Consider the following 16,366-nt stretch of genomic DNA (forward strand, 5'->3'; position numbering starts at 1 on the left):
GTATTGTGATATAATGTGTAATAACAGCCCATAATGCAATAAATATTGATACAGAAGCATGATGCAAAATGGACGTATCAGCGGCATATGGCTTTGATTGGCAAAGAGATGGCAACCTACATAGCGTTGTACAAGGGCCTGTGCATCTGCTCGGGCCGTGGGCTAGAAGAAGTGTGACGCCCCCGATTTGACCATACACTAATCATACACGCAAATGTGTACGATCAAGATCAGGGACTCACGGGAAGATATCACAACACAACTCTAGACACAAATTAAAATAATGCAAGCTTTATATTACAAGCCAGGGGCCACGAAGGCTCGAATACAAATGCTCGATCATAGATGAGTTAGCGGAAGCAACAATACCTGAGTACAGACATAAGTTAAACAAGTTTGCCTTAAGAAGGCTAGCACAAACTGGGATACAGATCGAAGAGGCGCAGGCCTCCTACCTGGGATCCTCCCAAACTACTCCTGGTCGTTGTCAGTGGCCTGCACGTAGTAGTAGGCACCTCCAGTGTAGTAGGAGTCATCATCGACGGTGGCGTTTGGCTCCTGGGCTCCCTCGTCTCGTCGCAGCAATCGGGTATAGGAAGGGGGGAAAGGGGGAGCAAAGCAACCGTGAGTACTCATCCAAAGTACTCGCAAGCAAGGAGCTACACTACATATGTATGCATTGGTATCAAATGGAAAAGGGGTATCATATGTGGACTGAACTGCAGAATGCCAGAATAAGAGGGGGATAGCTAGTCCTCTCGAATACTATGCTTCTGGTAACCTCCATCTTGCAGCAGAAGAAGAGAGTAGATGGTAAGTTCACCAAGTAACATCGCATAGCATAATCCTAACCGATGATCCTCCCCTCGTTGCCCTGTGAGAGAGCGATCACCGGTTGTATCGGGCACTTGGAAGGGTGTGTTTTATGAAGTATCCGGTTCTAGTTGTCATAAGGTCAAGGTACAACTCCAAGTCGTCCTGTTACCGAAAATCACGGCTATTCGAATAGATTAACTTCCCTGCAGGGGTGCACCACATTTCCCAACACGCTCGATCCCCTTTGTCCGGACACACTTGTCTGGGTCATGCCCGGCCTCAGAAGATCAACACGTCGCAGCCCTACCTAGGCACAACAGAGAGGTCAGCACGCCGGTCTAAATCCTATGCGCGCAGGGGTCTGGGCCCATCGCCCATTGCACACCTGCACATTGTGTGGGCGGCCGGAGAGCAGACCTAGCAACCTCCATTACAAAGGAAGTTACGTTACGCGGTCCAACCCGACGCGCGCCGCTCATTCCCTGACATCACGAAGGCTTCGGCTGATACCATGACGTCGAGTGCCCATAACTATTCCCGCGTAGTTGGTTAGTGCGTATAGGCCAGTAGCCAGACTCACATCAAATACCCAGATCTCGTTAAGTGTGTTATTTTGGAGTAACCGCGAATGTCGACCAGGGCCAGGCCCACCTCTCACCTGGGTGGTCTCAACCTGCCTTGTCGCTCCACCACAAAGTAACAGTCGGGGGCCGTCGGGAACCCAGGCCCACCACTACCTGGATGGAACCACCTGCCCCTTCAGCCCCCCACATCGGAATCACTTGCGGGTACTCAACGAGCCGGCCCGACTTTAGTCACCACCTGTATAGCATGTATATATGTATGTATATACCCGTGACCACCTCCTGAGTGAACACGGCCCGATAGTATAGCATGGCAGACGGACAAGAATGTAGGGCCACTGATGAAGTACTAGCAACCTATACTAGGCATGTAGGATTATAGGTAAGGTATCAACAGTTGTAGCAACAGTGACAGGCTATGCATCAGGATAGGATTAACGAAAGGCAGTAACAAGCTACACTACTCTAATGCAAGCAGTATAGAGAAGAGTAGACAATATCTGGTGATCAAGGGGGGGCTTGCCTGGTTGCTCTGGCAAGAGAGAGGGGTCGTCAACACCGTAGTCGAACTGGGGGGTTGCCGGCAGTCTCGGGGTCTACCGAAAAGAAGTAACGGAGGGGGAATACAATAAATAATAGAGCAATCAAAGTAACACAAAACGTAATTTGGCAATGCGCGGTGCTAGAGGTGACCTAACACAGTACTAGGTGATACCGGCGAAGGGGGTAACATCCGGGGAAGTATTCCCGGTGTTTCGCGTTTTCGGACAAATAAACCGGAGGGGGAAAGTTGCGTGTTCGCTATGCTAGGGATGTGTGGCGGACGAACGGGCTGCGGATCTGGATTCATCTCGTCGTTCTGAGCAACTTTCATGTACAAAGTTTTTCCATCCGAGCTACGGTTTATTTTATATTAATTTTAAAAGATTTAAATCATTTTTAGGATTTATTTAATTATTTTAAATCAACTTTATCCAGAACAGTGCACGCTGACGTCAGCATGACGTCAGCAGTCAACGTTGACCGTTGACCTGGTCAACCTGACAGGTGGGTCCCACCTGTCAGCGACACATTTTAATTAACCTAACCAGGATTAATTAGAGGTGGGCCCACTAGTAAGTGACTACTTAATTAGTTAATTAGCTAATTAGGTTCATTAGGTAACTAATGTTTAATTTGTTTAATTAAACAGGATTAATTAAGTTAATTAATTAATTAATTGTTTTTATTATTATACATTTTTTATATATTTTTCTTCTTTTTTTAAAATCGTTCCAGGGCGTGGGGCCCCCTTGTCATAGGCCCTGGGGGGCATAGCGGTTTTGGGCGCGGTGTAGGCACGCGCCCGTCAGGGCGACCTCGGGTGAGCGGGCGACGGTTATGGGCGTGCGGGTGCGCGCCCGAGTCTACCCGGGAAGGGGACTCCGGCCAGGGTGGGGGCGCGACCGCGACGGCGGGCGCCGGCTGTGACGGAATGGCGCGGGGCCGGCGAGGCGAAGGAGGCGCGCGGCGGCACGCACGAGTTGCAGCGGTGGAGGTAGTGGCGGGGTCGCACGGGCGAAGCGGGGCAAAAGCGCTGGCGGGATGGGCGCTGGTAGCACGCGGGCAGAGCGGCGCGTGCAGCGCGCGGCCAGGCCGAGCAGGAGGGGGGTGGCGGAGCTGAGGCAACAAGGCGGCAGCACAGGCCATGGCGGGGCAGGGAGGGGCAGAGCCGGAGCGGGGGTTCACGGGCGCGTGGGCCGACGAGGTGACAGCAGCGTCGACGAGTTGGAACAACGCGCGTGGGCGAGCAGCGGGGCCGCGAGCGGGGCGCCGGTCCAGGCTCGGCGCGGGGAGGAGGAGAGAAGTGGTCGGGGGCCTCACCGACGGTCGTGGGTCAAGGCAGTGGGCTCGGGGAGGAGGACGGCGAAGGGGCGACGTCCGGGTCACCGGCGAGGCGACGGGGTCGAGGGCGCGGCGCAGGAACGGCGGCCTCGGCACGAGACGAGGAGGAGGCTGAGGCACGCGGGGCGATGGCGGCGTCGGCGGAGACGTCAGGCAGCGGTGGTCAGCGACGGGGAGGGCGGCGGTAGCCGGGGAGTGACGGTGTTGGGGGCGGCGGCGGCCGGGGAGTGACGGCGTTGGGGGCGGCGGCGACCGGGCGTTGGCCCGATCTCGATCCCGTTCGGGATGGGGAAAAGGGGATTGTGGGGAGTGGGTGTGAGTGTGTGGAGTAGTGGGCTAGGGTTAATGTGGTGGGGGGGTATAGGCAGGGGTGGGGGTGGTCGGTTGGGCCTTTGCCCAGTTGGGCCGGCCAGCTGGGCCATCTGGCCCAGTGAGGGGGGTCCTTTTCCTCTCTTCGGTTTCTTTTACTTTTTATTTATTTTTCTAATTTTGTTTTCTTTTAGTTCCCATTTATCTTAGTTTTAGTAAAATACCAAAGCGGCACCTAAGTAGATGCTACAAATTATGCCACTTTCATAATAGTTTAATACTTATAACAATTTAGTTTTGAAATTGTTTATTATTTTAAAAGCGTTTAAATAATTGTACTTGCTACCGTTTTATTTATTTTATAGAATTTAAACATTTTATAAAAGTGTGGTTTCTTCACCAGTATTATCCATGATTTATTTGTCACATTGAGAACATTTTAGTTTTGACTTTTGAAAACTTTAATTATTTGACTTGAATTCAAATTCAAGTTTGAATCGATTTTGAACTAACGCGAGATTAACAATAGTAACCATGGTGACAGGCATCATTAACATGTGATTACTGTAGTCTAATTATCCGGGCGTCACAATTCTCCTCCACTACAAGAAATCTCGTCCCGAGATTTAAGAGGTAGTGAAAGGGGGAAAGGTTTTGGTTACGAATCTTCGTGAAGAAGTTGATCCCTGTCGCTGATGTCTTCATTTTCCTACTTCAGGTCATCTTGATGAAGTCGCATCCTTTCTTCGGGGTGTGTCTCGTACTTACGAATAGGTAAGGGGCAGTTTGACAATGATAGAATGCTATAAGGGTTAACCATTGGGGGTTATCCCATGAATGGACATAGGGGTATCTCTCGAGTTGGTCAAATGAAACACATCGAGAGCCAAGCAATAAGTTATAGTAAGAAGTATCAAGCGGAAAAGGCAATCGTTCGATGCCCAATTATAAGGTGAAAGGGTTTCAGGGCATAAGAATAAGTATGCGTCTGATACCAGAATTGATGATTTCTCCGACGGTGGCTCATGAATCCCATATGAGGCCACACACGAGGAATAACTTTGGGAACAGGGGGTACAGGAGAGTCGGGTTTCGATCCTGTGGAACTATGGGTTATGGGCCCACCAGGTGGGTTCAAAGTAGAAAGGGGGCTGACATCTTGCAGGGTCATGATAGCAAGGCATGTCAGAGGGTAGCCTGTCAATTATGTTGGTAACAACATCGATACCAAGTGTGAGGGATGAAAAGAACCATTTTCCTGCTCATTGAACGAGGCAGACCAATAGGCAAAGTTCTCGTCCATCGGTGGTTACCGGAATGCTATCGACAAATGCAACAGGGTCTTACTAACACGGTTGTACACCAAGGTGTTTACATAAGTAGAAGAATATTACTGCTTAGATCATATGGATCACAAGGAAGGTTAAACAATTCAATGGAAAGGAAAATGTGATCATCGGATCAAATAGAACAATGGAAAGGAAAATGTGTTTGACACATATACCAGGGGTATACCCTTCCCAAGGACAAGCAGAGCATGATATTCATGGCAGGATATAAAGTAGAAATCCCTTTAGGAAAGGGGAGAGAAATTTCATGACATTACCCATACAATGGTCTTTGGATAATTTATCAAGAAACATTTAGCATTGTGCTACAAATATTCTTATTAAAAACCGGAGTACCACAGACATGCTTCGAGATAGCATTGACATGATCTCCAAGCAAAGGACGGACTTTGGATACACGAAGGATTTTGCAGGAACAAGTTGTAGAATAAGTCTTACAGTTTCCTCATGGAAGAAAGGATAGCCTTGCTGAAAAGGAAACTATAACAATAGGTGCTCCGGCTAGGTGTGCTAGGCATGACATCATCTTGTCAGGTCAAAGACCAATGTTATAACTCTTGGGAATATGTTCCAACCATCATATATGTCTGAGATTCAGATCTGATTGGTGTCAGGATACCTCAGACTCAGGATGCCTGAGAAGAAAAGGTGCAACACAAATTGATGAGATGATATAGTAAGATTCTCAGGAAATGAACTGTGGAAGCAAGTTCCGAAACAAAAAGTTCATCATTAATCAAAGGAGAGGATGAGGAGGCGGTTGATGGATTCAGCAACATTTCATCGAGATTTTCAAAAGATGGATTTCCACAATTAGGTGAGCAAGGATATAACATTTGTCAGATCAAATGATATAATGAGGTATGCTCGAGGAAAACATACACATTTAAACATTGGTTGAAAGGTGCGCCCGAAATATGGGCATAGGTAGCCTGATCAATTGTTAGAATGGTGATTCAATAACCGATAGGCTAAGAATGAACTGCCGATCATTAACGTCAAAACAATAGGGTTGCTAGAAGTGCAGAATCCAAACAGCACCATTCACTTATTGGTATTCCAGTTAGAAACAACAAGAGGACCAAGAAAAGAATGGTGATGGCGAGAAGCATCACTATACCAAGAATTCTTAAGAGGTGGAGCAATCCTCACAACATTCTTGATATAGAAGACAGTAATACTACAAGGTAGAACATAACCTAAGCTAGATAGCAAGGAAATCAAGGTACAACACAAAAAAATGAACAAGTTTGTGTTGGGGGGAAGGCAAGAATGTTGCCGATGATAACACAAATCATCGAGGGGCAAGGATGGTATTCCTCATCATGAATTTGATTGATATTCTAGAAGAGCTCGGAAGGCTGATGATGATCTGACACATTAGTCGAGAGATTTCATGAAGATGTAACCGACCGGTGATGACATCAAGTCCCAGGAATGATGAAGCGAAAAGTTATTGGAACCAAGGTACGACACAAACTTGAAATCAAGCTTGTTGTTCAAGGCGAAATGATATGATGAGGAAAGCCGACATAAGCTTAGCTCATCGTCGAAAATTGTGCTTCGGAAAGAAGGACCAGATAGCACAGTTAAAAAGTTGCACGATAATGATATAGCCGATAAGGCTAGGAATGACTTGAAGGACTAAACTCATAAGCCACGAAAATTACTTTAAGAGTTATCATACTGGAATGCGGAATTGGTTCACATATCGGTGTTCTTGAGCGACTAACAACTCAGAACCCATGAAAAATTGGAATCGGTGAGAAATAATAGTTGATGAAGAACTCATAAGATGCAACACAGTTCTTAGATATTCTCGAGATACCAGAGGGTAATACTCGACAGTAGATCAAAGTAGAGGTTGGACTGGTGTATTGATTAGCAAAAGACAAGTGCTTTAACTTGTCCGAGAAATGGTATTAAGGAGAAAATATGGTCGGAACCATGATTGCGAAGGACCAAACATAGATACAGGATGAACTTATAACAAGGGGATCATTATCATTTACAATGAGCTTCGATGATAAGTTCCACATCGGGTCCATGGGCATGAACACAGGGGCTCAAGGTCGACTCCCACTTCTTCAATGCATAACCTTTAATTTTACTTTCCGCTTTTGATGAGGCTATAGTGTAGAAATTTTATCTGACGAAACAACAGAAGAGTATGAATCACGAAAACTTTCGGCTTCATACAGTTTGGGGAAGGCATAGGTTCAACCCATCGAGGCATCTTAGGAGCATATACCACAATTTCAGGAATAAATATCACAAGCTCGATAGTAGAGCATGCTGGAGAAAGCAGAGGATACAATTTACCAAAGGCATTATGTATCCGAGGAAAGGCTCACAAGCTTATAGAATATGAAGGACATTGTCGGATAAAATCCAACAAAGGATCTGGTGGTCCACAAGGGATCTGATGTGAGCATCGGTACTCAACCAAAGGAAGAAGGAATGCAAGGAGATCAGCTTATAGAAACAACTGACTAACTCAAAGTTCAAATGCCAAGGAATTATCAATTCCAAGACAATAGATCAGAAGCAATGCTCTGATTAGGGATGGACAAGTTGAATAGCCTTAGGGGTACAATCGATGGCAAAATTTAATTGGTCGAGATCCAGCTCATGTTTAGAATGACGTCTGAGCCAGAAGGAAAAAACGGAGGATCTGATTAAGGAATGCGAGCATTCGCAGCATATTGATTCGATAGACTCAAACTGATAATGACTAAGGATGTCAATAAGATTACCGGACTTATGAGCTTAATCATAATGCAAGCAAGCAAGAATTTCAAGAGCAGTAGGCTGTTGAGGATTTTCGGGGATCGAATAGTATTTCGAAGACTTTTGTGAAATACATGAATCAACCGGGGATGAGAGGATACTCGATAAGTGCAAGAAATTATCCATAAGGGTATGTCTGCAGCACAGAGCTGCAAAGCAGTGGGCACAAAGGATTCTCGAATTATAGAAGAAATTTTCAGGGTATCAAGCAGTAACAGGGGCAACTAGGAACAAAGGTAAGAACGACAAGTGTAAGCAGTTATCCATAATGATTTATCGGTGGTCGGGAATAGCAAAAGTGGTGGGCACAGGGTCTCGAGAGAATAACGGAGAGTATCTTCGGAATCTTCTGGTGGAGCAGGCCATCATCTGGAATGAAGGGGCTCTTCGGGAGAAAGTATTTACGAGAACCTAGAGTTAGAGTTAGCAAAATCATTTAACCCAAATAGAAGAGATATCAGAATCCCAGAGTATAGACGAGGAGTAAAACATCCTAATACCACCCAAATGGCAACGTGGTCTCGTAAGGCACACAGCCATGTTAGTAAAAGTTTTTCAGTGACTAGACTCAACTTCAGCCAAGGAGTTTGGAAGGGGGATTCCTACAGGCAGTCGGCTCTGATACCAACTTGTTATGCCCCCGATTTGACCGTACACTAATCATACACGCAAATGTGTACGATCAAGATCAGGGACTCATGGGAAGATATCACAACACAACTCTAGACACAAATTAAAATAATGCAAGCTTTATATTACAAGCCAGGGGCCTCGAAGGCTCGAATACAAATGCTCGATCATAGACAAGTCAGCGGAAGCAACATTACCTGAGTACAGACATAAGTTAAACAAGTTTGCCTTAAGAAGGCTAGCACAAACTGGGATACAGATCGAAGAGGCGCAGGCCTCCTGTCTGGGATCCTCCCAAACTACTCCTGGTCATCGTCAGCGGCATGCACGTAGTAGTAGGCACCTCTAGTGTAGTAGGAGTCGTCGTCGACGGTGGCGTCTGGCTCCTAGGCTCCCTCGTCTGGTCGCAGCAATCGGGTATAGGAAGGGGGAAAAGGGGGAGCAAAGCAACCGTGAGTACTCATCCAAAGTACTCGCAAGCAAGGAGCTACACTACATATGTATGCATTGGTATCAAATGGAAAAGGGCTATCATATGTGGACTGAACTGCAGAATGCCAGAATAAGAGGGGGATAACTAGTCCTATCGAAGACTACGCTTCTGGTAACCTCCATCTTGCAGCAGAAGAAGAGAGTAGATGGTAAGTTCACCAAGTAACATCGCATAGCATAATCCTAACCAATGATCCTCCCCTCGTCGCCCAGTGAGAGAGCGATCGCCGGTTGTATCTGGCACTTGGAAGGGTGTGTTTTATTAAGTATCCAGTTCTAGTTGTCATAAGGTCAAGGTACAACTCCAAGTCGTCATGTTACCAAAGATCACGTCTATTCGAATAGGTTAACTTCCCTGCAGGGGTGCACCACATTTCCCAACACGCTCGATCCCCTTTGTCCGGACACACTTGTCTGGGTCATGCCCGGCCTCGGAAGATCAACACGTCGCAGCCCTACCTAGGCACAACAGAGAGGTTAGCATGCCGGTCTAGATCCTATGCGCGCAGGGGTCTGGGCCCATCGCCCATTGCACACCTCCACGTTGCGTGGGCGGCCGGAGAGCAGACCTAGCAACCGCCATTACAAAGGAAGTTACATTACGCGGTCCAACCCGGCGCGCGCCGCTCAGTCGCTGACGTCACGAAGGCTTCGGGTGATACCACGACGTCGAGTGCCCATAACTATTCCCGCGTAGTTGGTTAGTGTGTATAGGCCAGTAGCCAGACTCAGATCAAATACCCAGATCTCGTTAAGCGTGTTATTTTGGAGTAACCGCGAACACCGACCAGGGCCAGGCCCACCTCTCACCTGGGTGGTCTCAACCTGCCCTGTCGCTCCGCCACAAAGTAACAGTCGGGGGCCGTCGGGAATCCAGACCCACCACTACCTGGATGGAACCACCTGCCCCTTCAGCCCCCACATCGGAATCACTTGCGGGTACTCAACGAGCTGACCCAACTTTAGTCACCGCCTGTATAGCATGTATATATGTATGTATATACCCGTGACCACCTCCCGAGTGATCACGGCCCGATAGTATAGCATGGCAGATGGACAAGAATGTAGGGCCACTGATGAAGTACTAGCAACCTATACTAGGCATGTAGGATTGCAGGTAAGGTATCAACAGTTGTAGCAACAATGACAGGCTATGCATCAGGATAGGATTAACGGAAAGCAGTAACATGCTACACTACTCTAATGCAAGCAGTATAGAGAAGAGTAGGCGATATCTGGTGATCGAGGGGGGGCTTGCCTGGTTGCTCTGGCAAGAGAGAGGGGTCGCCAACACCGTAGTCGAACTGGGGGGTCGCCGGCAGTCTCGGGGTCTACCAGAAAGAAGTAACGGAGGGGGAATACAATAAATAACAGAGCAATCAAAGTAACACAAAACGCAATGTGGCAATGCGCGGTGCTAGAGGTGATCTAACACAGTACTAGGTGATACCGGCGAAGGGGGGAAACATCCGGGAAAGTATTCCCGGTGTTTCGCATTTTCGGACAGATGAACCAGAGGGGGAAAGTTGCGTGTTCGCTATGCTAGGGATGTGTGGCGGACGAACGAGCTGCGTATCCAGATTCGTCTCGTCGTTCTGAGCAACTTCCATGTACAAAGTTTTTCCATCTGAGATACGATTATTTTATATTAATTTTAAAAGATTTAAATCATTTTTAGGATTTATTTAATTATTTTAAATCAACATTATCCAGAACAGTGCACGCTGACGTCAGCATGACATCAGCAGTCAACGTTGACCGTTGACCTGGTCAACCTGACAGGTGGGTCCCACCTGTCAGCGACACATTTTAATTAACCTAACAAGGATTAATTAGGGGTGGGCCCCACTAGTAAGTGACTACTTAATTAGCTAATTAGGTTAATTAGGTAACTAATGTTTAATTAGTTTAATTAAACAGGATTGATTAAGTTAATTAATTAATTAACTAAATATTTTTATTATTATACATTTTTTATTTTTTTTTTCTTTTTTTTAAATCGTTCCAGGGCGTGGGGCCCCCTTGTCATACACCCTGGGGGCATAGCGGTTTTGGGCGCGGGTGTAGGCACGCGCCCGTCAGGGCGACCCTGGGTGAGCGGGCGATGGTTACGGGCGTGCGGGTGCGTGCCCGAGTCTACCCGGGAAGGGGATTCCGGCCAGGGTGGGGGGCGCGACCGCGGCGGCGGGCGCCGGCTGTGGCGGAACGGCGCGGGGCCGGCGGGGCGAAGGAGGCGCGCGACGGCACGCACGAGCTGCATCGGTGGAGGTGGTGGCGGGGTCGCGCTGGCGAAGCGGGGCAAAGGCGCTGGCGGGATGGGCGCTGGTAGCACGCGGGCAGAGCGGCGCGCGCAGCGCGCGGCCAGGCCGAGCAGGAGGGGCGGCGGAGCTGAGGCAACAAGGCGGTAGCACAGGCCATGGCGGGGCAGGGAGGGGCAGAGCCGAGCGGGGGTTCATGGGCGCGCGGGCCGACGAGGTGACAGCAGCGTCGACGAGTCGAAACAACGCGCGTGGGCGAGCAGCGGGGCCGCGAGCGGGGCGCCTGTCCAGGCTCGGCGCGGGGAGGAGGATAGAAGTGGCCGGGGGCCTCACCGACGGTCGTGGATCAAGGCAGCGGGCTCGGGGAGGAGGACGACAAAGGGGCGACGTCCGGGTCGCCGGCGAGGCGACGGGGTCAAGGGCACGGCGCAGGAACGGCGGGCTCGGCACGGGACAAGGAGGAGGCCGAGGCACACGGGGTGATGGCGGCGTCGGCGGAGACGTCAGGCGGCGGTGGTCGGCGACGGGGAGGGCGGCGGCGACCGGGGAGTGACGGTGTTGGGGGCGGCGGCGACCGGGGAGTGATAGCATTGGGGGCGGCAGCGACCGGGCGTTGGCCCGATCTCGATCCCATTCGGGATGGGGAAAAGGGGATCGTGGGGAGTGGGGTGCGAGTGGTGGAGTAATGCGCTAGGGTTAACGTGGTGGGGGGTATAGGCAGGGGTGGGGTGGTCGGTTGGGCCTTTGCCTAGTTGGGCCGGCCAGCTGGGCCATCTGGCCCAGTGAGGGGGGTCATTTTCCTCTGTTCGGTTTCTTTTACTTTTTATTTATTTTTCTAATTTTGTTTTCTTTTAGTTTCCATTTATCTTAGTTTTAGTAAAATACCAAAGTGGCACCTAAGTAGATGCTACAAATTATGCCACTGCCAAAATAGTTTAATACTTATAACAATTTAGTTTTGAAATTATTTATTATTTTAAAAGCGTTTAAATAATTTTACTTGCTACCGTTTTATTCATTTTATAGAATTTAAACATTTTATAAAAGTGTGGTTTCTTCACCAGCATTATCCATGATTTATTTGTCACATTGAGAACATTTTAGTTTTGACTTTTGAAAACTTTAATTATTTGACTTGAATTCAAATTCGAGTTTGAATCGGTTTTGAACTAACGCGAGATTAACAATACTAACCGTGGTGACATGGCATCATTAACATGTGATTACTGTATCCTAATTATCCGGGCGTCACAAGAAACCTGTACGGAAGGCTTTGCTTACAAGGGACCGAGCTGCGGCGTGATGGCCACCGAGGACAGCATGTATTTCGGCAAGAGTTGCCGCCCCTCTTCTTCGGAGATACATCGTTGAAGAACTCATGTAGTGCTTTTCTTGTAGAGTTATCCTTCGTGAACTTTTTAGGCCTTGGAGCGTCGAACTATGCGACAGGCCTCGTTCTGATCATTAGGTAGCTCCTGCCTATTAAAGTAGGCCAAGAAGGGTTCGGTCCATGGAGCAATAACTGCCATGATAACATGAGCGGAAGGCGTTGGCTTAGTGCCTGAGCCCCCGATGATATCTGAATCATGTTCGGTATCTGGGGGTGTGATCGGCGCCGGACTGGTATTTCAGCTCTCGTCTTGCCATACCACAGATGGCTTGAAAAGCCTTTCCAAAAAGGTGTTAGGCGGGACGGGCTCGCGTTTAGCGCCCATTCGAGCAAGGATGTTTGTTGCTTGATTACTATCTCGAGCCACATGATGAAACTCGAGCCCCTCAAATCCAGCTGATATTTTAGTACGGCGTTGTGGTAGGCCGCCATCTTTGGATCCTTTGCGTCGAATTCACCATTTATTTGAGATATCGCGAGGTTCGAATCCCCACGCACCTCAAGGTGTTGTATACCCATAGAAACGACCATCCGGAGTCCATGCAGGAGGGCTTCATATTCAGCCATGTTATTGGAGTCCATATACATGATTTGTAATACATAACGGATTGTGTCCCTGTAGGGGATGTTAGGATGATGCCAGCTCCCAATCCGGCTAAAATTTTGGAGACGTCGAAGTACATCACCCAGTTGGAGTATGTGTTGTACTCTTTGGGGAGTTCGGCTTCTGTCCATTCGGCGACAGAGTCGGCCAACACCTGAGATTTAATAGCTTGGCGTGGCTTGTATGTTATTTCAAATGGTAGGAGCTCGATAGCCCACTTGACAATGCGGCCAGTGGCGTCTCGGTTGTTTATGATGTCATTAAGTGGTACTTCATAGGCCACCATGATCGAGCATTCTTGAAAGTAGTGCCGCAGATTTTGAGATGCCATGAAGACCGCATACGCTATCTTTTGATAATGCGGGTATTAGGATTTGCATGGTGTAAGGACCGCCGATACATAGTATACTGGTTTTTGGAGTGGGAATTTGTGTCCCTCTTCCTCTCGTTCGACAACGAGCACAGCGCTCACTACCTGGTGAGTTGCTGATATGTATAATAGCATAGGTTCGCCGATGTTTGATGCGGCAAGGATTGGGTTATTTGCTCATAGAGTTTTTTATTTCTTCCAACCCGGTCGTTGCCGCATCCATCCACCGAAGTGATCGGTACGTCGGAGCAGGCGATAAAGTGGTAGTACCTTTTCTCCCAATCTGGAGATAAAGCGGCTCAAGGCTGCCACACACCTAGCTAGTTTTTTGGACCTGCTTTAGGTCTATTGGCGTTGCCAATTGCGACAAAGCTCGGATTTTGGCTGGATTTGCTTCGATTCCTCTATTGGAGACAATGAAACCGAGCAGCTTTCCGGCCAAGACACTGAAAACGCATTTTTCCGGATTGAGCCGTATGTCGTATGTTCGGAGGTTAGCGAATGTGAGGCGCAAGTCGTCCACCAATGATTCGACATGTTTAATTTTGATGACTACATCATCTACATATGCCTCCACTATCTTGCCAATTTGTTTTTCCAGTCATGTTTGAATCATGCCTTGGTAGGTGGCGCTGGCGTTTTTGAGTCCGGAAGGCATAGTGTTGAAGCAGAAAGGCCCATACGGGGTGATGAATGCCGTTGCGGCTTGATCGGATCACCTCATCTTAATTTTATGGTATCCGGAGTATGCGTCGAGGAAGCACGGTGAATCATGTCCTGCAGTTGCATCAATGATTTGGTCAATGCGGGGCAGTGGGAAGGGGTCCTTAGGGCAAGCCTTGTTCAGGTCTTTGAAATCAACACAAAGGCGCCAGGATTTATCCTTCTTTGGCACCATGACCAGGTTTGCTAGCCAGTCCAGGTGTTTGATCTCTTTGATGAATCCGGCTTCAAGTGATTTGGCTAGCTCTTCCCCCATTGCTTGTCGCTTGGGTTCAGAAAATCACCGCAGCATTTGCTTGACTGGTTTAAAGCCTTTTATTATATTGAGGCTGTGTTCGGCCAATCTGCGTGGGATTCCTAGCATATCCGAACGATGCCAGGAAAAGATGTCCCAACTTTCGAGCAACAACGCTCTTAAGGCGGCGGCGGTCGTTGGATCCAGTTGTGCTCCAATGACTGCAGTTTTATTAGGATCCGTTGGGTGTACTTGAAATTTGACTATTTCGTCTGCTGGTTTAAAGGAAGTGGATTTGGGCCTCTTGTCAAGGATTACATCATCCTTGTCCACTGTAGAGCGCAGAGTAGTCAGTTCTTCGGCTGCCAGGGCCTCGGATAGCGCCTCGAGGGCTAGGGATGCGGTTTTGTTTTCGGTGCGGAGTGCTATATCCGGATCACTGGTGATAGTGATAACTCCGTTGGGCCCTGGCATTTTGAGCTTCATGTACCTGTAATGGGGTATATCTTGAAAGCGGATGAATGCTTCTCGCCCTAATAAGGCGTGATATCCGTTGTGGAAAGGTGCCACGTGGAAGAGCAACTCTTCGGACCTATAGTTTCCGGCATGCTGAATACGACGTCGAGTTTGATCCTCCCCGAGCTTATTGCTTCTCGACTAGGGATGATGCCTCGGAAAGTGGTGCCGCTTTGCTCAATGCGACTTTTGTCCATCTGCATTTTTTGGAGTGTATCTTTGTAGATGAGGTTTAATCCGCTGCCACCATCCATGAGTACTTTTGTGAGCCAAAAGCCATCTACTATTGGGTTTAAGACCAAAGCAGCTGGTGCTCGGACTGATCTGGCCCTTGGCTCATCATCGGCGGTGAAGGTTATCGCCATGTCATTCCAAGGATTTACTGCGGCTACCTGGTTGACTTCGTCAAGGTCGCGCAGCGCCCTCTTGTGCCAGTTGTTGGAAGAAAAGGTCTCGAAGACCGTAAACACATTGAGATCGGCATTTTCCGAAGAGTGCCTCTCTAGAGGAATGCTGGTGAGGCTCGCCTCACCGCTCTTAGCCACCTGCCGGAGTACCCAGCATGCCCGAAGGCTATGTGTTGGCTCAGTATTCAGCGTTGTATGTATCTGACAAGGTTTATCGAGCAGGTCGTCGAGGACAATTTTTTGTCCCGTAAAGGGCTTCACTTTTTGTCCATGGGATGATAATCAGGTGCCCCGTAGGCATGCATCCTTTTTGTCCGTCCGGTGGGCTGCTTGAAGGACGGATGTTCCCACCGAGCTGTTTGTGCCTTCTAGGTGCTTTCCATCACACTGTACTTCTGTACGATGTGTGCCAAATCTGCAAAGAGCAGTGTGCGGCGGCGGTTGAGGGCGTTAAGGATTCCCTCATCCGTGCAATTGCGGCGAAATATTGAAACCGCGTCGTCGTCACAGAAGTCCTTGGTCTTGTTTTTGACAAGGAGGAACCTGGCCCAAAAGTGGTGGACTGTTTCCTCAGGTTGCTGCCGCACGTACATTAGGTCGCATATGTTTGGAGGACCTGAATTGTTTGGGGAATATTACATGTAGTGGGTCAGTGGGCTAAAATCCAAATCCTGACCCATTATTGCATCCGGAATTTGAAGAACTTGCGAAGTCACCGATCCAGGGTCCGGAGCATCCTGGCAGTCTTCAGGCTCAATGCCCGGTTCTATGTTCGGAGGACATGTGGTCTCTTCCCGAAGATGGGTATCCGGCTCGTAGGACTCCGAAATTCGAACATAGCTTGTTCTTAACTTAGGGGGGAAGTATCATCGGCGTGTTCCTCCACGACCGCTACCATATGAGTGATCGGCGGGGACCTAATTTCCCTCTAATCGGGTTTAAGCCCAATCCGATCGTAGTCTGTTGCTACTCCCAGGGCGGCGATGCGATCAAGTAGTTCGTTTAAAGA

This window comes from Triticum urartu, chromosome 6, assembly GCF_003073215.2.
Source record: "Triticum urartu cultivar G1812 chromosome 6, Tu2.1, whole genome shotgun sequence".
NCBI lineage: Eukaryota > Viridiplantae > Streptophyta > Magnoliopsida > Poales > Poaceae > Triticum > Triticum urartu.